Here is a 14,203-nt window from a genome sequence, read left to right as displayed (position 1 = left end):
AGGTGCTCTTGCAGTAAAAGACAACGATATTTCCTCTCCCAGATAAAACAACACATACAGTTCCCAGCTATGTGCCATTCTAGAGCTATTTGTAGTGTAAAAATGTCTAATATAGAACAGCTGGTACCAAAATGAATATTTCACCACTTAGTGTAAATTGTACAGTTGGTATTTCAAATGCTCCTTTTCCCATCAAGAATTATTGGGTAGAATGGCCTCCTGGAAGTAATTAATCTCTGCTCGATGTGGAGCCCTGTTAGGGAGACGTGAGCCCCCAAGATCAGTTAAGACGCATGATTTAAAGGGCGTTTCACAAAAATCTGCCACAAACACAGCCATCTATGTAGGAGGTCTTTTGGAGCATTTTCAACACATTTTTGTGTTATAACTCACCCCGTGTGAAGTTATAGAAGGACTGGGCTTACACACTTGAGGTTTGATAACGCAAAATGAAGCAAAATTAGACCTTAATCTGTGTCAACACCAACTCAATGAAGTTCTCAACATACTCCATCCCTGGGTCTGGCAGACAAGCAGGGCGATGCAGCCAATGGTGTACACATGTCTGTCATCTCTGCTTCTCCCTGCCTCTGAGGGCTGTGCTGGAAAGCGTTCCCAGAGATCCCAGGGCTCCTGAAACTGACTGTGGCCACAGGTCCCTTCCCAGGTCCAACGTTATGGAAGATGTGCTGACAAACCCAACATAACTCCAAGAGAGCTCGTCGCTGAATGTGTCATTCTCCCATCCACTATACAGCCACATGAAGAAGCATCTGAGGCTGTGGGCCTGGAAAGTCTAGGGGTCACTGGGGTATTACCAATATGTTCCTAAGGGAACTGTTCAGAACGAAGGAACCAAGAGGGGGAAGGACGGCGGAGCCGGATGGTCCCGTGACTGGAAAGAGGCTGAGCTGTGCTCTATCCCATCACTGACAGGTTCCGAGCAGAATGCCGATTTGGAGCAGGACGGCCGGTGGGCATCTGCGTCCTGGGAGAGGAGCTAGCTGGATGGATTCCTGCAGACCCTTCGGGTATGTTTGGCAAGACCCATTCCAAATCCCGACTGTGGGCGTTGCTGGGTTTTCCAAAGGCCACCAGCCAGACCCAGGACTGGTCCAGGTATGAGGCGGGGCTGCATTCCCTGCTGGCCTGAGCTGGAGAGGATGGGAAGGTGCTCAGGGCAGAGGACACAGAAGTCAACTGTGCCTCTGGCTTGGCCTCTCACGGGACTTGCCTTTATTTCTGTTTTGGGGGAAATAAACTGGCTTCCTGTGAGAGTACTCCAGACAGATGGCTGCTCTAGGACTCAAAGAAAATGCTGTTTGATCTAGAAGAATTCTGGCACTCACACAGTAACCTAAGGCCGCTGTGTTTTTGACACTATTATAGCACATTTGGCCAAAGACACAATCGTGCTAAGAATAAATACTAATGAGGTGCTGGCCTTCCTGGTTTTTTTAAAAAAAAGATTCTTAAAAATTTAATTATTTGAGAGAGTGAAAGTGAGAGAGATCACAGAAGGAAAGGGAGAAGCAGACTCCCCACCGAGCGGGGACCCCACCGAGCGGGGAGCACAGGCGGGGCTCCATCCCAGGACACTGGACGCTCTGGTGCTGTGATCCGGGACTCCTGGCCTCCAGAACTGCGAGAAAGAAATGTCTGCTGCTTAGGGGCCCCCCGGCATGTGCTGTTCTGTTGTGGCTGCCCCAACAGACTAAGGCGCTAATGGGACAACATATAGCCGAGGGCAGGCGCCTAACTGACCGAGCCACCCAGCGGCCCCCGTCTTCCTGGTTTTGCTCCCTCTACAAGCACGATCATTTTAGTGTTAATCGGTGGTAAAATTCTACTGGAGCAAAACATCATTACATCCACTGGAAATGTCAGTCCAGAAACAAGAAAATAAGGACCTTGCTTGCTCTTCATTCTCTAAAACAATTCCTTGTGTCTGAAAAAGCGTATGAGAAATTAACATATCAGTTTTGTTTTGTTTTGTTTTACTTCTCAAATTCCACTGTATGGCTAGATGGCTCAAAGACAGAATTTTAAAGTTTGTTTTTAGGAATTCTGGTTTTTATAATTCAAATTTGTTTCTAAAGTAGATCTAAAACTCCTTTCCCTGAAGAATCCAGCCATCTAACATTTGAACCAGTGCCGAAATCCCTAGCAGTACACTTTGTTTTCTAAAATGCTCTCTCTCATGAATGATAGGTTAACTGAAAAGATTTTTTTCCTGTTTTCTTTTGTTTTCTGTAAATCCCAAAGGTTAGATTCCTGCTAATTTTGCCACAAAAGCATGTTGCACTAATAAATCTCTAGATTTATCTGTCTTTGTTCTTGTCAGGGGGGAAAAACAGCTCTGACACATTTTTCAGCATTCTAAAATGTGTTTCCAGAGGTCAGAGTCATCGTGAGTTGGGATGTGCTTGCATGGTACACGTTTTCCGGTCCTATTTTAACAGGACAGATTTAAATAACATAAAATGAGAGCTATTTTTTTGGTTAATTGACCGGTTAAATAATAGTTTACTCCAAGCAAATGATAAACACACGTATAAAAATTACATTTACATAGAGGAAAACTGAATGAAAATCCCCTAAATGTAGGTCAAATATACCGCCATTTAATAAACCACCTTCAAGTTTGTTCTTAAATTACATTGATCAGCAGAGAAAATGTGATGCGATGGGCACTGAGATCCTCATCCGGGGTGACGAAGCAGGGCACCACGGAGCTACAGTTCCTTCAAGGGTGTCTGAGGAAGTGGCTTAGGTGACACTGCCTTCACCTAGAGATCTCCACCTGACGCCTGATTTCAGTTCAACGTTACTCCCATAGAAAACGATTCATGGATTCCCAATAGCACATCACAGGACCTTACTCCATCTTGTCAGGTAATGGATCCATAATTCACATTTAAAAAATCATTTGCTGAACCTTTGTATTTACCAAGAGGGTACACATCCTGTGATGCAGAAAACAGGAAGCTTGTCTGGATTTTTGGTTTTGCTCATTCTTTTGTCCCTAGTCCTTAACCCAATCCTTGGTACACAGTAAGTGCTTAACAAATACTCATGGGAAAAATGGAAAGAGAAAAGTGAATTCATGAATACTCATGGTTTAAAATACCTGTTCCATTTTCATGCTGAGGAAGAAAAGTTAAGTAACATTTTCCCAATCGATCACATACAGTTACACAATTTTTATATCCGTTCTATAAGGCTACCTACGTATCTGTGATGTTGAGAGCAAAGAATCCTCAACACTTAGCTTCTCGGCTGTTCATTTAACTTTTTTTTGGTGAACGTCTTCCTGTGTTACTTATAATGTGAAATAGCAAAAGGGAAGGAGCAAATCTCTTTTGTGTCAGATCACTGATTTTGTTCCAGCCTTGAAACTCTGCTGTTTGGTACCAGGGGGAATGATTCCCGTACCTTAGACCGAGTGTCACTCCCCGCCCTGTGTGATATTGTGTTCATACCTACTCCCCATGTTGCCTGTAGCAGTGTGTCTATGCCCGTCAGAATGGTAACAGGACAACATATAGGATCATTTCTTCAAAACTCCATATATAGGCGTTACTGACACCAGTCCCCTCCCCGTTGGTGTGCTGAAACCGTAAGCCCTAATGTTAGAGAAGAGGTCCTCTGGGAGGTGACTACATCAGGAGGGTTGCACCCTCATCAGTGAGAGGAGTGCCCTTCTCAAGGAGACCCCAGAGAGCTGCCTCATACCTTCATCCGTGTGAGGACACAGCAAGAAGACGGCTGTCCTCGAAGCAGGGAGCGGGCCTTCCGCAGACGCTGAATGCTCTGGTGCTGTGATCCGGGACGCCTGGCCTCCAGAACTGTGAGAAGGAAATGTCTGCTATTTAGGGGCCCCCCAGCATGTGCTGTTCTGTCGTGGCTGCCCCAACAGACTAAGGCAGTAACACACTGTTATCATTCAGAGTGGCCTGTGCAGAGATAGATGCAGAGGACGGTGAAGAACCTCTCGAAATGCACAGTATTGTGGGGTCAAGGGAGAAAATGAAGACACTGAGAGAAGATTATTCCTTCATATCTCAGTGATTAATCAAACTATTGTATCTAAGAAAGGTTTTCTCACTGACAGCACTCTCAAATTTTAAGGTGAGGTGACTACAGAAAAAAAACAACAAACAAAAACAAATCACCAGGCAATTCTTTACGACTACCTTCCCGAAAATAATTTAAAATGTCAAGTGGTAATTTGGCCCTGGTGTTTAAAAGAACTGGAATAATCAGCTCTCTGTGGTCAATGGCCATTTCAGCCTTCCTGGCGACTGAACTGATTCAAGTCTTTGAAGCTTTCATTTACTTTTTTGGATATGCACGTTTAAAGGTCAGAATTTTCACGATTACTGTTAGAATGCTTCTTCTGGGTTTATATGAACCCCCGACACTGGTTTGCAACCATGAGAACCTGGTTTCTATTAATCTCCCTTCTTTTTTATTCCTCATTAACTCATACTCAAAGAGAGGATATGACAGGCTCACCTCCACTCTATAAAACGTTTCGCTGCGTTCAATGTGAGGGATGTGGCCAAGAATCTGAGAATGAAGCCTGCAGTAAGAAATCCACATTTACAGAGAGTGTGACCTTTGCAGATGTGCTCATGTCAGGTACAAACGTGGGGCTTACCGATTTTTCAGCAAGGTGCTGGAGATAAAAATAGAGATGGCTTTTAACAATCACCGTCTTGCCTTCTGATGATCATTGCTCTTCCATTTTCTCTATTTCCTGGTCACCAGAAACAAAATAATAGACATAGATGAGATCACACAACACCATGTATATATATAATATATATATATTTTATATATATAATATTTTGATTACACATACATAATATTATATAATATATAATGCATATATACACTACATAATGCATATATAAATAAAACCATATATGTTTGTCTGTAATCCACTCATACATTTGGTGTCCAACATTATACAAGAAGACAAAGACTGCCCGAATCTTATTTTTTGTATACTTTGGTCTTGAATGTAGTATTTTTTTTAAGTTTTATGCATTTTTTAAAGCCATGTTGATAACCCAGCATGGGACTAGAAGTCACGATCCTGAGATCAAGAGTTGTATGCTCTTCCAACTGAGCCAGCCAGGCGCCCCTTGATTGTGATATTTTACAGTAACAAACAAAACCATATTCAGATGAAACCATGGTGTCCACAGTCCCTTGGAGCTCTCTGACACTTGCTAGCAATCCACTTGCCAGAGTGTAACAGACAAATTTTCCTATGTGACAAAAACATAAGTGGTTCATGTTTATTAGTAACTAAGATGATTGGGGCATTTGATACAAACCTAAAAAATAATACATTGTTTATTATGGATATTTACTCAAGCCTGTATCTAATCCTACATGAAACATCTTGTAAGGTGGCAAAATATGCAAGATAGGTGAATGTTTGTGAACCTGTGCTTACCTGATATCATTGCTTACATCTAAATGCTGGAAAAATAAAATTTTTAAAAGAGCAATTAAAATAATGTATCCTTAAATTGTAGTGTCTTTGCAGAGTCAAATATTGGCCACATTGGTTTTGCTAAGGTTACATGTTGTCAAACATTCTGTGAAAAGGGAAAAATTCGGTTTATTTCCTGAAACCATGGGGTTTAGAAAGGGGGTTGTTTCTCTGTGATAAGAATGAATGCTTTATATTCCAAAGCAGATACGGTTTAGGGTTTTTCACTGCTCACAAATAAATCATGAATCTATAAACCGGGAGCACTAATTACAGATAATCTCATGCCATGGTTTTAATTTTCAGGATCTGAGACCCCTGAAATTTAATTGAGTCTCAATATGTCAGCCCAGTCCCCAGCAAATGGATGTCAAAGGGAATGGAGAGAAGCTTCCAGACCACCTCAGCCAGGTGCTATTGTTAGCTATGCCTCTGTAATGTTCCCAGGCTGCCCATCTGCAGAGCCCTCAAATCCACTCTATTCAAACCACCCTCCGCCATACTTGAGGTCTGCGCAGGAATCTCAGGAACTTAAAGCATGTTGCAAATACTAATGGCATGTGAGCATGTGAAGCATGTAAAGAGCACAACTTGAAGAAGGTAAATATTAGCTCCACTTGACCGTGATGTCAAATAAGGTAGAGCTGCCCAAACTCATACCAGGCCCGTGGAAGTGGAAGACCATCCCTGAGCGACTGGAACTACACCCCTCCTGCTTCTCCCATCGTCTTGCTGAAGGGGTTACGACAGAGCGCTACCGGTGTACTCTGTGTAGCCAGAGCTGGCATTACCCAAAACAGTTACTGAGAACTGAGATGTCAAATACTCATTCGGAAGACTGGTCAAGTCTAAGTCACGTTGTGCCCAAGTAACACATATGTTCACAAATGAGCAATAGAGATCTACCAGTCTGCGTGTTGATGTGTCGGTTGTGATGAACAGAGAGGCTGAAAGTCTCATGTTTGCTTAATTTGCTTGAATAAGGGGCCCAACACAAGCAAACTACAAAACCTAGTAAGGAAAACAAAATGAACGGAAATGGAAATGTACTAGGACAAGGTCTATCTGTGCCAGGCATTGTGAGCCATAAAGAATAAACCATGGGGACACCTGGGTGGCTCAGTGGGTTGAATGTCTGTCTGCCTTCAGCTCAGGTCATGATCCCGGGGTCCTGGGATCAAGCCCCATGTCAAGCTCCCCGCTCAGTGTGGAGTCTGCTTCTCCCTCTCCCTCTACTCCCCCCTTTCTCCTGTGCTGTTGTGCTCTATCTCTCTAATAAATAATTCGATAAAATCTTTAAGAAAAAAAAGAATAAGCCATGGCCCATGTCCTTCAGAATGATGGGCCTCTCCCGGTGCATGGAGCCTGCTTCTCCCTCTGCCTATGTCTCTGCCTCTCTCTCTCTCTGTAGGACTATCATAAATAAATTAAAAAAAAAAGAAAAAGAATGATGGGCCTCAGATGACCAAATAGGTTTTAACTAACAAGCTGGAAATGACCCACAGAACAGACAGATTTTATTCAGTCTGTATGGGGCTCAAGCTCATGGGACAAGGAATATAGTGTCTAAGCCTCAGTTTTCTGAAGATTAAATTAGTTTGGATATATGAAGAGATTGGCCCAGCTGATCGTCGTTCAACAGAAGAACAACTGGAAGCCAATTCACAGCCAAGAATAACCTAATGTCACCCCCAGGAACACCCATGGAATATAACTCTGCCCCCAGAACTAAGTTTACCATAAATCCAAAAGGGGGGAAGGAATCTCCCCCTCAACTAAGTCCAACGCTTCTTCTCTTAATTCTAATTTCTGTACTTCGATCTGCATTTCTCAAGGTCAGTTGGGAATAGGAAACCCCTCCTTCCCTGGAAGAAATGTCTCCCACTACACGATGCAGTGGGGTGCCTTTGCTTCTGGTCCTAACAGCTTGATTTCATCACAATACTAGAATTTGCTCTCCATTTACTCACATGTATTCATTCTCTCATTGAGTATAATTCAAATATTTGAGAGAAACACTCATTTCCAACACAGGATTCTATAAATACAATGCTGAACAACACAGGTGGGTCTCCTGGCCTTAGGGATTTTGGCATGGCCTCTGTAGGCTTTCCAAAGTGTAAAGATGTGAGTCATGCAGTCTTAACCCATCTCACATGGTGTAGCCCAGACCTTTATACTCTTGTACATTTCTCAAGTCTTCACGCTTGGAAATAACTATTTCCACACACAGCTAGACGAAGACCATTAAATCCTTGGTACTTGAACATCTTTAATCACGCTGTATTTTACAATCATATTGAGAAAAGCAACATTCTTCTGGGAAAAAAAGTTGCATATTCCATAGCTGTGACTCAACCATTTGCTGTGTCATACTGAATCTTATCTTTTGGGCTTCCCTGCTTCCAGAGTAGGGGTTAGCTAGGAAATATTCACAGAATAGCTTTATAGAAAGGGTGGGATGGTCAAATGAGGGCATAGTTGGAAAGTACTCCTATGACCTGAGATGAGACTGGCTCCATCATGGTATGGGGGTGATCTGGGATTCAAAGAAGGGGTGTTATTCTGTGTGGAAGAATCCAGGATTTGGGTGTGGTCTGGGAGTGGGGAGGGGCATGTTGAGTGTGTGGAAGGAGGTGATCAGGCTCTAGAGACTTGACCAGGCTGACAGGACAGGCCCTTCACAGGAAGAAGCAGTAGTAGGTGGTAAGAGTAGACACCAAGTCTGAGCAACCAGTGTTAAGTCTTGAAAGTCAGACTATCCTATCTTTATCTACTTTTCACTTCTCCCCCAGCATTCTGGAAAGTCTTGAATCTCAAATACAAGTGTGTGAATTTCTTCTAGAGAGACTGAGGATGCATTAAAGACAATTTAGAAGTCATCAAAGTATCACCATGGGAAGGATGCACCTGTGGGGCTTCCAGAACCACCCCAACAGGCCGTGGCCCCATGCTCCATCCACCAGTCAGTGTCTCAGATTATTAGTATCTCCCTGACAAGTTTCCTCTTGACATGTAGCAAATCAAGGGCATCAACCTGCTGCAACTTCCTAAGCCTTTGAAAGAGATCCTGAGTAATGCCTTTCTGATTCGGAGCAAGGACATTTTGACAGCTCCTTTATTAGAAGGGCATTTTATACCCCGGTGAGATGTGGTAAACAAAAGAATGTCAGGTTGATATTGGTATCCAGGTAGGAAGTAGGACAAAATCATGGTGACTATTTGCGTCCCCACAGTAACCTATTCACTGATGATTTTCTTTATTTGACACTGTATTATATAAGGAGGTGGTAGCTTTTTTGGATAAAGCTTTTTTTCATCTTTCTGCCCCAGGAGACACCAGTTAGGAATCAACTGAAATATGGAAATTCCAGAGAGAATCTCCCTCCAGACTGACATGTTTTGCAGAGTGATTGGACCAACGTGAATGAAGTGATGGGCTCTCTAGAGTTGGGTAGCACCAAAGTCAGATATAAGTAATTTTCTCTAGGGGTGTGCGTGTGTGTGCGCGCATGTGTGTATATGTGACTATCTGCACCCACTCACCCACAGATACACTTAAAAAGATATATAATGAGATAATGCATCTTGTTTTATTTGTTTGAATCAACATGTTTTAGGGTAAGGCTCAATTCATCAAGAGCCCCAGTTAAGAGAGACAGCAAATGCATGTCTCTGCTACTCATTTCTCCTACATTTTTGTAGAAAACACCACCTCCCCGCCTAGAGGAGGGGAGGGAAACTCAGAATTTTGTTTTAAATATTCTAGGAAAATATATACAGGAAGTTTTACTAAGTTCTATTAGTCACTCCTGCACACAGAAGAGTAATTTCAAAAGTAACAAAGACTAAGTGCTTGAGGGCTTACAGGTGAGATCTCATGGTAGGGGTGTACAGGATAGAGAGGTTTGCATAGTACCTCCGTGTCGGAGCTCAGGTTTGACTGCCTTCCTAGCTGTACCTTTACAATTCCATCAAGTCTGTGCATGCTGAGGACCTGTTAATGAGTGAGTCCATGGGGCAGAAGCTGAAATTGGCGCTACATATCTGTTATAAAACAAAAACAGGGCTTTTGAATTGCAAATTTGGAGGTAGACTCCTGGCTCATGAAACTATTCCGCTACATTATTTGCAACCTGGGATGTAAAGTGCGTAGCAAAGTCTAGACCTGTTTTATTTACTTTCTTTTTTGCTGCTGCAAACCGCGCCCCCCCCCCCCCTTTCTTCTCTTCCCCTTAAAAGAAAGTGACTGGGCTGGCATGTTCATCAAAGCAATTTAGTAAGAATGCATTTTGACAGACCGCATTAAGAATGTTGACTTGTGAAAACAAAGGATGGTTTTATAATGCACATAAATTATATGCTTTTAAACAACTGAAGGTTCAGGATTCTTTAATGATACTCAAGCAGAGAAGAATGGAGTTTGCCTATTTTTCATTTCAGCACTTCAACAGGCTTTTTTAGGATTCCATGACTGACAAAACTCAAAACAAAACAAAAAAAAAAGAGAGCACAGCACATAGTGGTTTCCTATTTGCATTTATTAAACTTAAATTTAAGTCAACTCATACTTACTAAGTATCAACTGTGAGCCCAAGACTGTGCTGCATACTACTAGGGATACAAGAGTGGGCTGAACCATGTCAGAAGACCTTTAGAGGAAATTATCTCTTCACACGAGTACTTAGTTATGCGATGCAATAAAAATGTGAACTACATGACTGGGAAAAGGTATTGTGTGATTTCGAAGAAGCACTTGATTATATTTGATTGAGGGTTCATCAGAGAGTTTATTTGAAAGCAAGTTGTGACCTACACATTTCCACAGGGATGGATACAAAAGACACAGCATGGAGAGAGATTCTGTAAGCAAAATCAGTATGAACCAAGGTCAAATCCAAGCTGTGTTGTGGTGGACGCTTTTATTTTGTGTCTAAAGTACACGCAGAGAGGATGCCTGGATGGCTCAGCAGTTTGGCACCTGCCTTCAGCCAAGGCCGTGATCCTGGGGTCCTGGGATCGAGTCCCGCGTCCCGCATTGGGCTCCCTGCATGGAGCCTGCTTCTCCCTCTGCCTATGTCTCTGCCTCTCTCTGTGTGTGTCTCTCATGAATAAGTAAATTAAATCATTTTAAAAAAATAAAGTTCATAGAGAGGAAGCAGCAGAGATAAAGCTAGGAAAAAAGGTCATTAAGAAAACACTAGGATCAGAGCTGTGCTTCAGAGTAACTACTCCTAAAATGGTGTGTGGTTGGAAAGGTGTGAGATATGACAAGATCCACCAGGGTTAAGGTCAAATAGTTCTTTCATGATTTAGAAAAACCTGGAAATGATACAACAATGAGTTGGAAACTTCTATCTCAGGAAACAAATAAATACATAAACAGATATAATTTGTAGCAACATCAAAGATATTGAATACCAAGAAAGAAATCTAACTCTATGAAATCTTTTACACAGGAAACAATAAAAATGCAGAGAGAATGTAAAGAAGACCTAAGTAGAGAAAGATATCATGTTCATATATTGGAGAACGCAATATTTTTTAAAGACCCATTCTCTGCAGCTTGATTTATAGGTTCAATGTAATCCCAATGCATAATTTCACCACTTTTTTTTTTTTTTTTTTGTGGCAACCGAGAACTTGAGTTCTAACATTTCTATGGAAAGTCGAAGGCCTAGATTAGCAAGGTTCTCCTGAAGATCAAATGTCAAGGGCTTAAGTTACTAGATATGAAGACATACAATGAAGCTTCAGTAATCAAGACAGTAGCACATTTGTAAAACACATAAAACAAGAAAAAAGATGCAGCACAAGAGTAGACAAAAAGACCTGTGAAAAATAGCATAGAATCTGTAGAATGACCCGTTTATACAGTCTGCTTATTTATGAGAAGCACCACATCAATTGTCAGGGAAAGGACTGCCAATTAAGCAAGTCATTCTGGTTTAATTGGATATCGATATTTTAAAAAAAGCAATCATACCTTTATGTTATATAAATTCATATGACATAGATCACAGACCATCTGTAAAATGTCAATAGTGCAACTTATAGAATAAACCAGGAGAGTATGTATATGAACTTGGGGTTCATAATAAGCAATTTTTAAATAATACAAAAAATCAGTTGCCATAAAAGAATAAAAAAGGTAATTGGTTTTCATTAAATAATGTTAAGAACTTTAGCTCATCATCAGATAGCAATAGAAATTAAAGGATAACATAGAAAGTAGGACATCACAGTCTCAAGAAAAAAAAAAAAAAAAAAAAACCCAAAACCTCAAACCCAGTATTTATAGTATGTAAGGTACTAATCCTACAAACTACAAAAAAAGACAATTGAAATAAGCTGAAATAAGCTGAAATAAGTGAAATAAGTGCCTGAGCTGGCACTTTCCGAACGAGGATTTCTGAATGGTCAATACACTTATGAAAAGTTATGCAACATCATTACCCGGCAGGAAAATCCAAATGAAAACCAGAATGCATGCCACTGCCCGGCCACTAGAACGGACAAATTGCAATAAGAAGACTGGTAATTCCAAGTCTCTACATGGCTGTGAAGGAAGAGAAACCAAGAGTGTGGCTGGTGGGTGCGTGAACTGGCAACCACTTTGGGGGATGTTTGGCAGCGTCAACTGAAGCCAAACCCAGAGTGACCCCATGGGCAGCAATTTCATTCCTGGGTGTGTGGCAACGACCAATGAATACATACATTCAAAAAAGGCAGGAGAGCATGCCTCATGCCTTTACTGGAGCAACCCAAATCATCATCAACAATACAATGGATAAAACCAGTTGTGGTATATTTTAACCAAAAAAATGACCAAGTAATAATGAAAATAGAATGAACTATTGCTGCATGGAACAACATGAATCTCAGAGACATAATGATGAGCAAACGAAAGCCAGAAACAGAAGTGTGCTGCCTGATTATTTATCTATAGGTTTGGTTTACCTGCGTTAGTGGATGTGGATATGATGGCGACTCTGGTAAGAAGATGACAGCAATTGAAAAGGGGAACAATGGAGTCTTTTGGGGTCCTGGGAGTATTTGTATTTTGACCAGAGTGATAGTAACATAGGTATATTTCTATGTAAAATACCACTGAATTTCACACTTAAAGATTTGTATAGGTTACCTATATTATGCCTTCAAACATGATAATTTTTAAAAATTTCTGATTTTTCCCCTTCACCTACTATATGGTAAAATGTTCCATTTAAACAACACCAAAAAACAAACAAACAAAAAAAACGATTGTAAAGGCATTTTTTTTTAAGAAATAGGACAAAAATCAATTTCCAGTTCTTGTTTCCCAGAATTCCATGCACATATTTATTTTCAAATACTATGCATTTCAGCAAAATGGTGGAGAAGAGATATATTTCCTTTTCATTATTGGGGGAAAAAGGACTCAGAGGCTACCAGAGGCTATTGCAATCATTGCAATGATTGGATGCATAAAATGAAGCTACCTCCTTTTATAAAAATGCTTGCCCTGATCATGTTATATATTGGGATTTCAAAAGAAATGTTACCCAAAAGAATTATATTGTACCTGACCATTTATGGCCCTCATTTCATTTCAAATATATCTTAAAGTTATCCCTGGAAAGAAAATAGCCCTTTGATAATATACATGAGATCATGTGCTGAATTTGCAAAGTCGGGCAATTTTGACTGGAATAAATTCATAATAGCAGTAATAAGTTTCAAACAGATAGGCCAATATTCGCTTTATTATCTTTCTTTTGCTCTTTGGCACATAAAGACATTTATGGAAAACTTCAGCAGAGGATCTAAAGGCTCACATGTGAAAGTGACTCAAATTTCACTAATTTTAAAGCATGTAAGTAATGATGTAAAATGCAATCGCATCATTGGAAAATTCTCGTCGGTCAGTAGTTTTGGGGTTCAAATGATTTTGAGTAAGTATATTCCATAAAGCTCTTGCCACAGAGAAACATGACATCAGGATATTTTTTAATCAAGCTCTTTAATTCCAGTATAGTCAACACTCGGCACCATATCAGTTTCAGGTGTACAATATAGCGATTCAGGAATTCTGTACACGGCTCAGTGCTCATTACGAGAAGTGTGCTCTTCATCTTCTTCACCTACTTCACCCATCCCCCACCCACCTGCCCTCTGACCACCACCAGTTCATTCTTCGTAGAGTCTATTTCTTGATTTGTCTCTCTCCCCCTGCCCTCTTCTTCCCTATGCTCCTGTGTTTTGTAGCTTAAATTCCACATATGGGTGAAGTCATATGGTATTGGTCCCTTCCTGGCTCTGCCACTTGTCCATCATCTCTGGGAACTTGGGCAGATCCCAGTCTGGTTCCTTGTATAGAAAGGGCCAATGATAATGCCAAGCTCCCTGAGTTATCCTGAGAATCAGATGGCGGAGAGCAGGCCAGGTCAGTGGCACGGGGTCCTGCATACAGCCGGCCTTCCATAAATGCGAGCCGTATGTGTGACCCCGTTATGCTTGGGTGGGGGCAGGTTTTCTTGCTGTGCCCCCCGATGGCCTTGTGGGCATGCATTTCTGGGGTCCTCTTATAAGGGTGCTAGGCTACTCTGATGGCCTCATTTTAATCTAACTACCTCTCTAAAGAGCCTACCTACGCTGTCTCCGGAGGCAAGGGCACCCTGAAACACTATGAATCTTAGGGGCACAGAGGGAAGT

At 41.4% G+C, this 14,203-nt stretch overlaps 1 long non-coding RNA gene across 3 annotated transcripts in view; it reads right to left on the bottom strand.

Moving 5' to 3' along the window:
• LOC111094756 overlaps positions 1-14,203 on the bottom strand; it is a 178,197-nt gene that overhangs the window by 14,571 nt on the left and 149,423 nt on the right. For 2 of the 3 annotated variants that reach the window (XR_005386102.1, XR_005386100.1), the window contains 2 exons: positions 4,664-4,762; positions 3,736-3,848 (listed from right to left, as the gene is read on the bottom strand). This is a non-coding gene — a long non-coding RNA (uncharacterized LOC111094756). Of the gene's footprint in view, positions 1-2,604; positions 2,967-3,735; positions 3,849-4,663; positions 4,763-14,203 lie in introns of those variants that run through there. The other variant, XR_005386101.1, reaches the window with a different exon arrangement.

Source organism: Canis lupus, chromosome X (assembly GCF_011100685.1).
Source record: "Canis lupus familiaris isolate Mischka breed German Shepherd chromosome X, alternate assembly UU_Cfam_GSD_1.0, whole genome shotgun sequence".
Taxonomy (NCBI): Eukaryota; Metazoa; Chordata; class Mammalia; order Carnivora; family Canidae; genus Canis; species Canis lupus.
The sequence above is the reverse complement of the archived record's forward strand: the minus strand, read 5'-3'. Positions and strand labels throughout refer to the sequence as shown.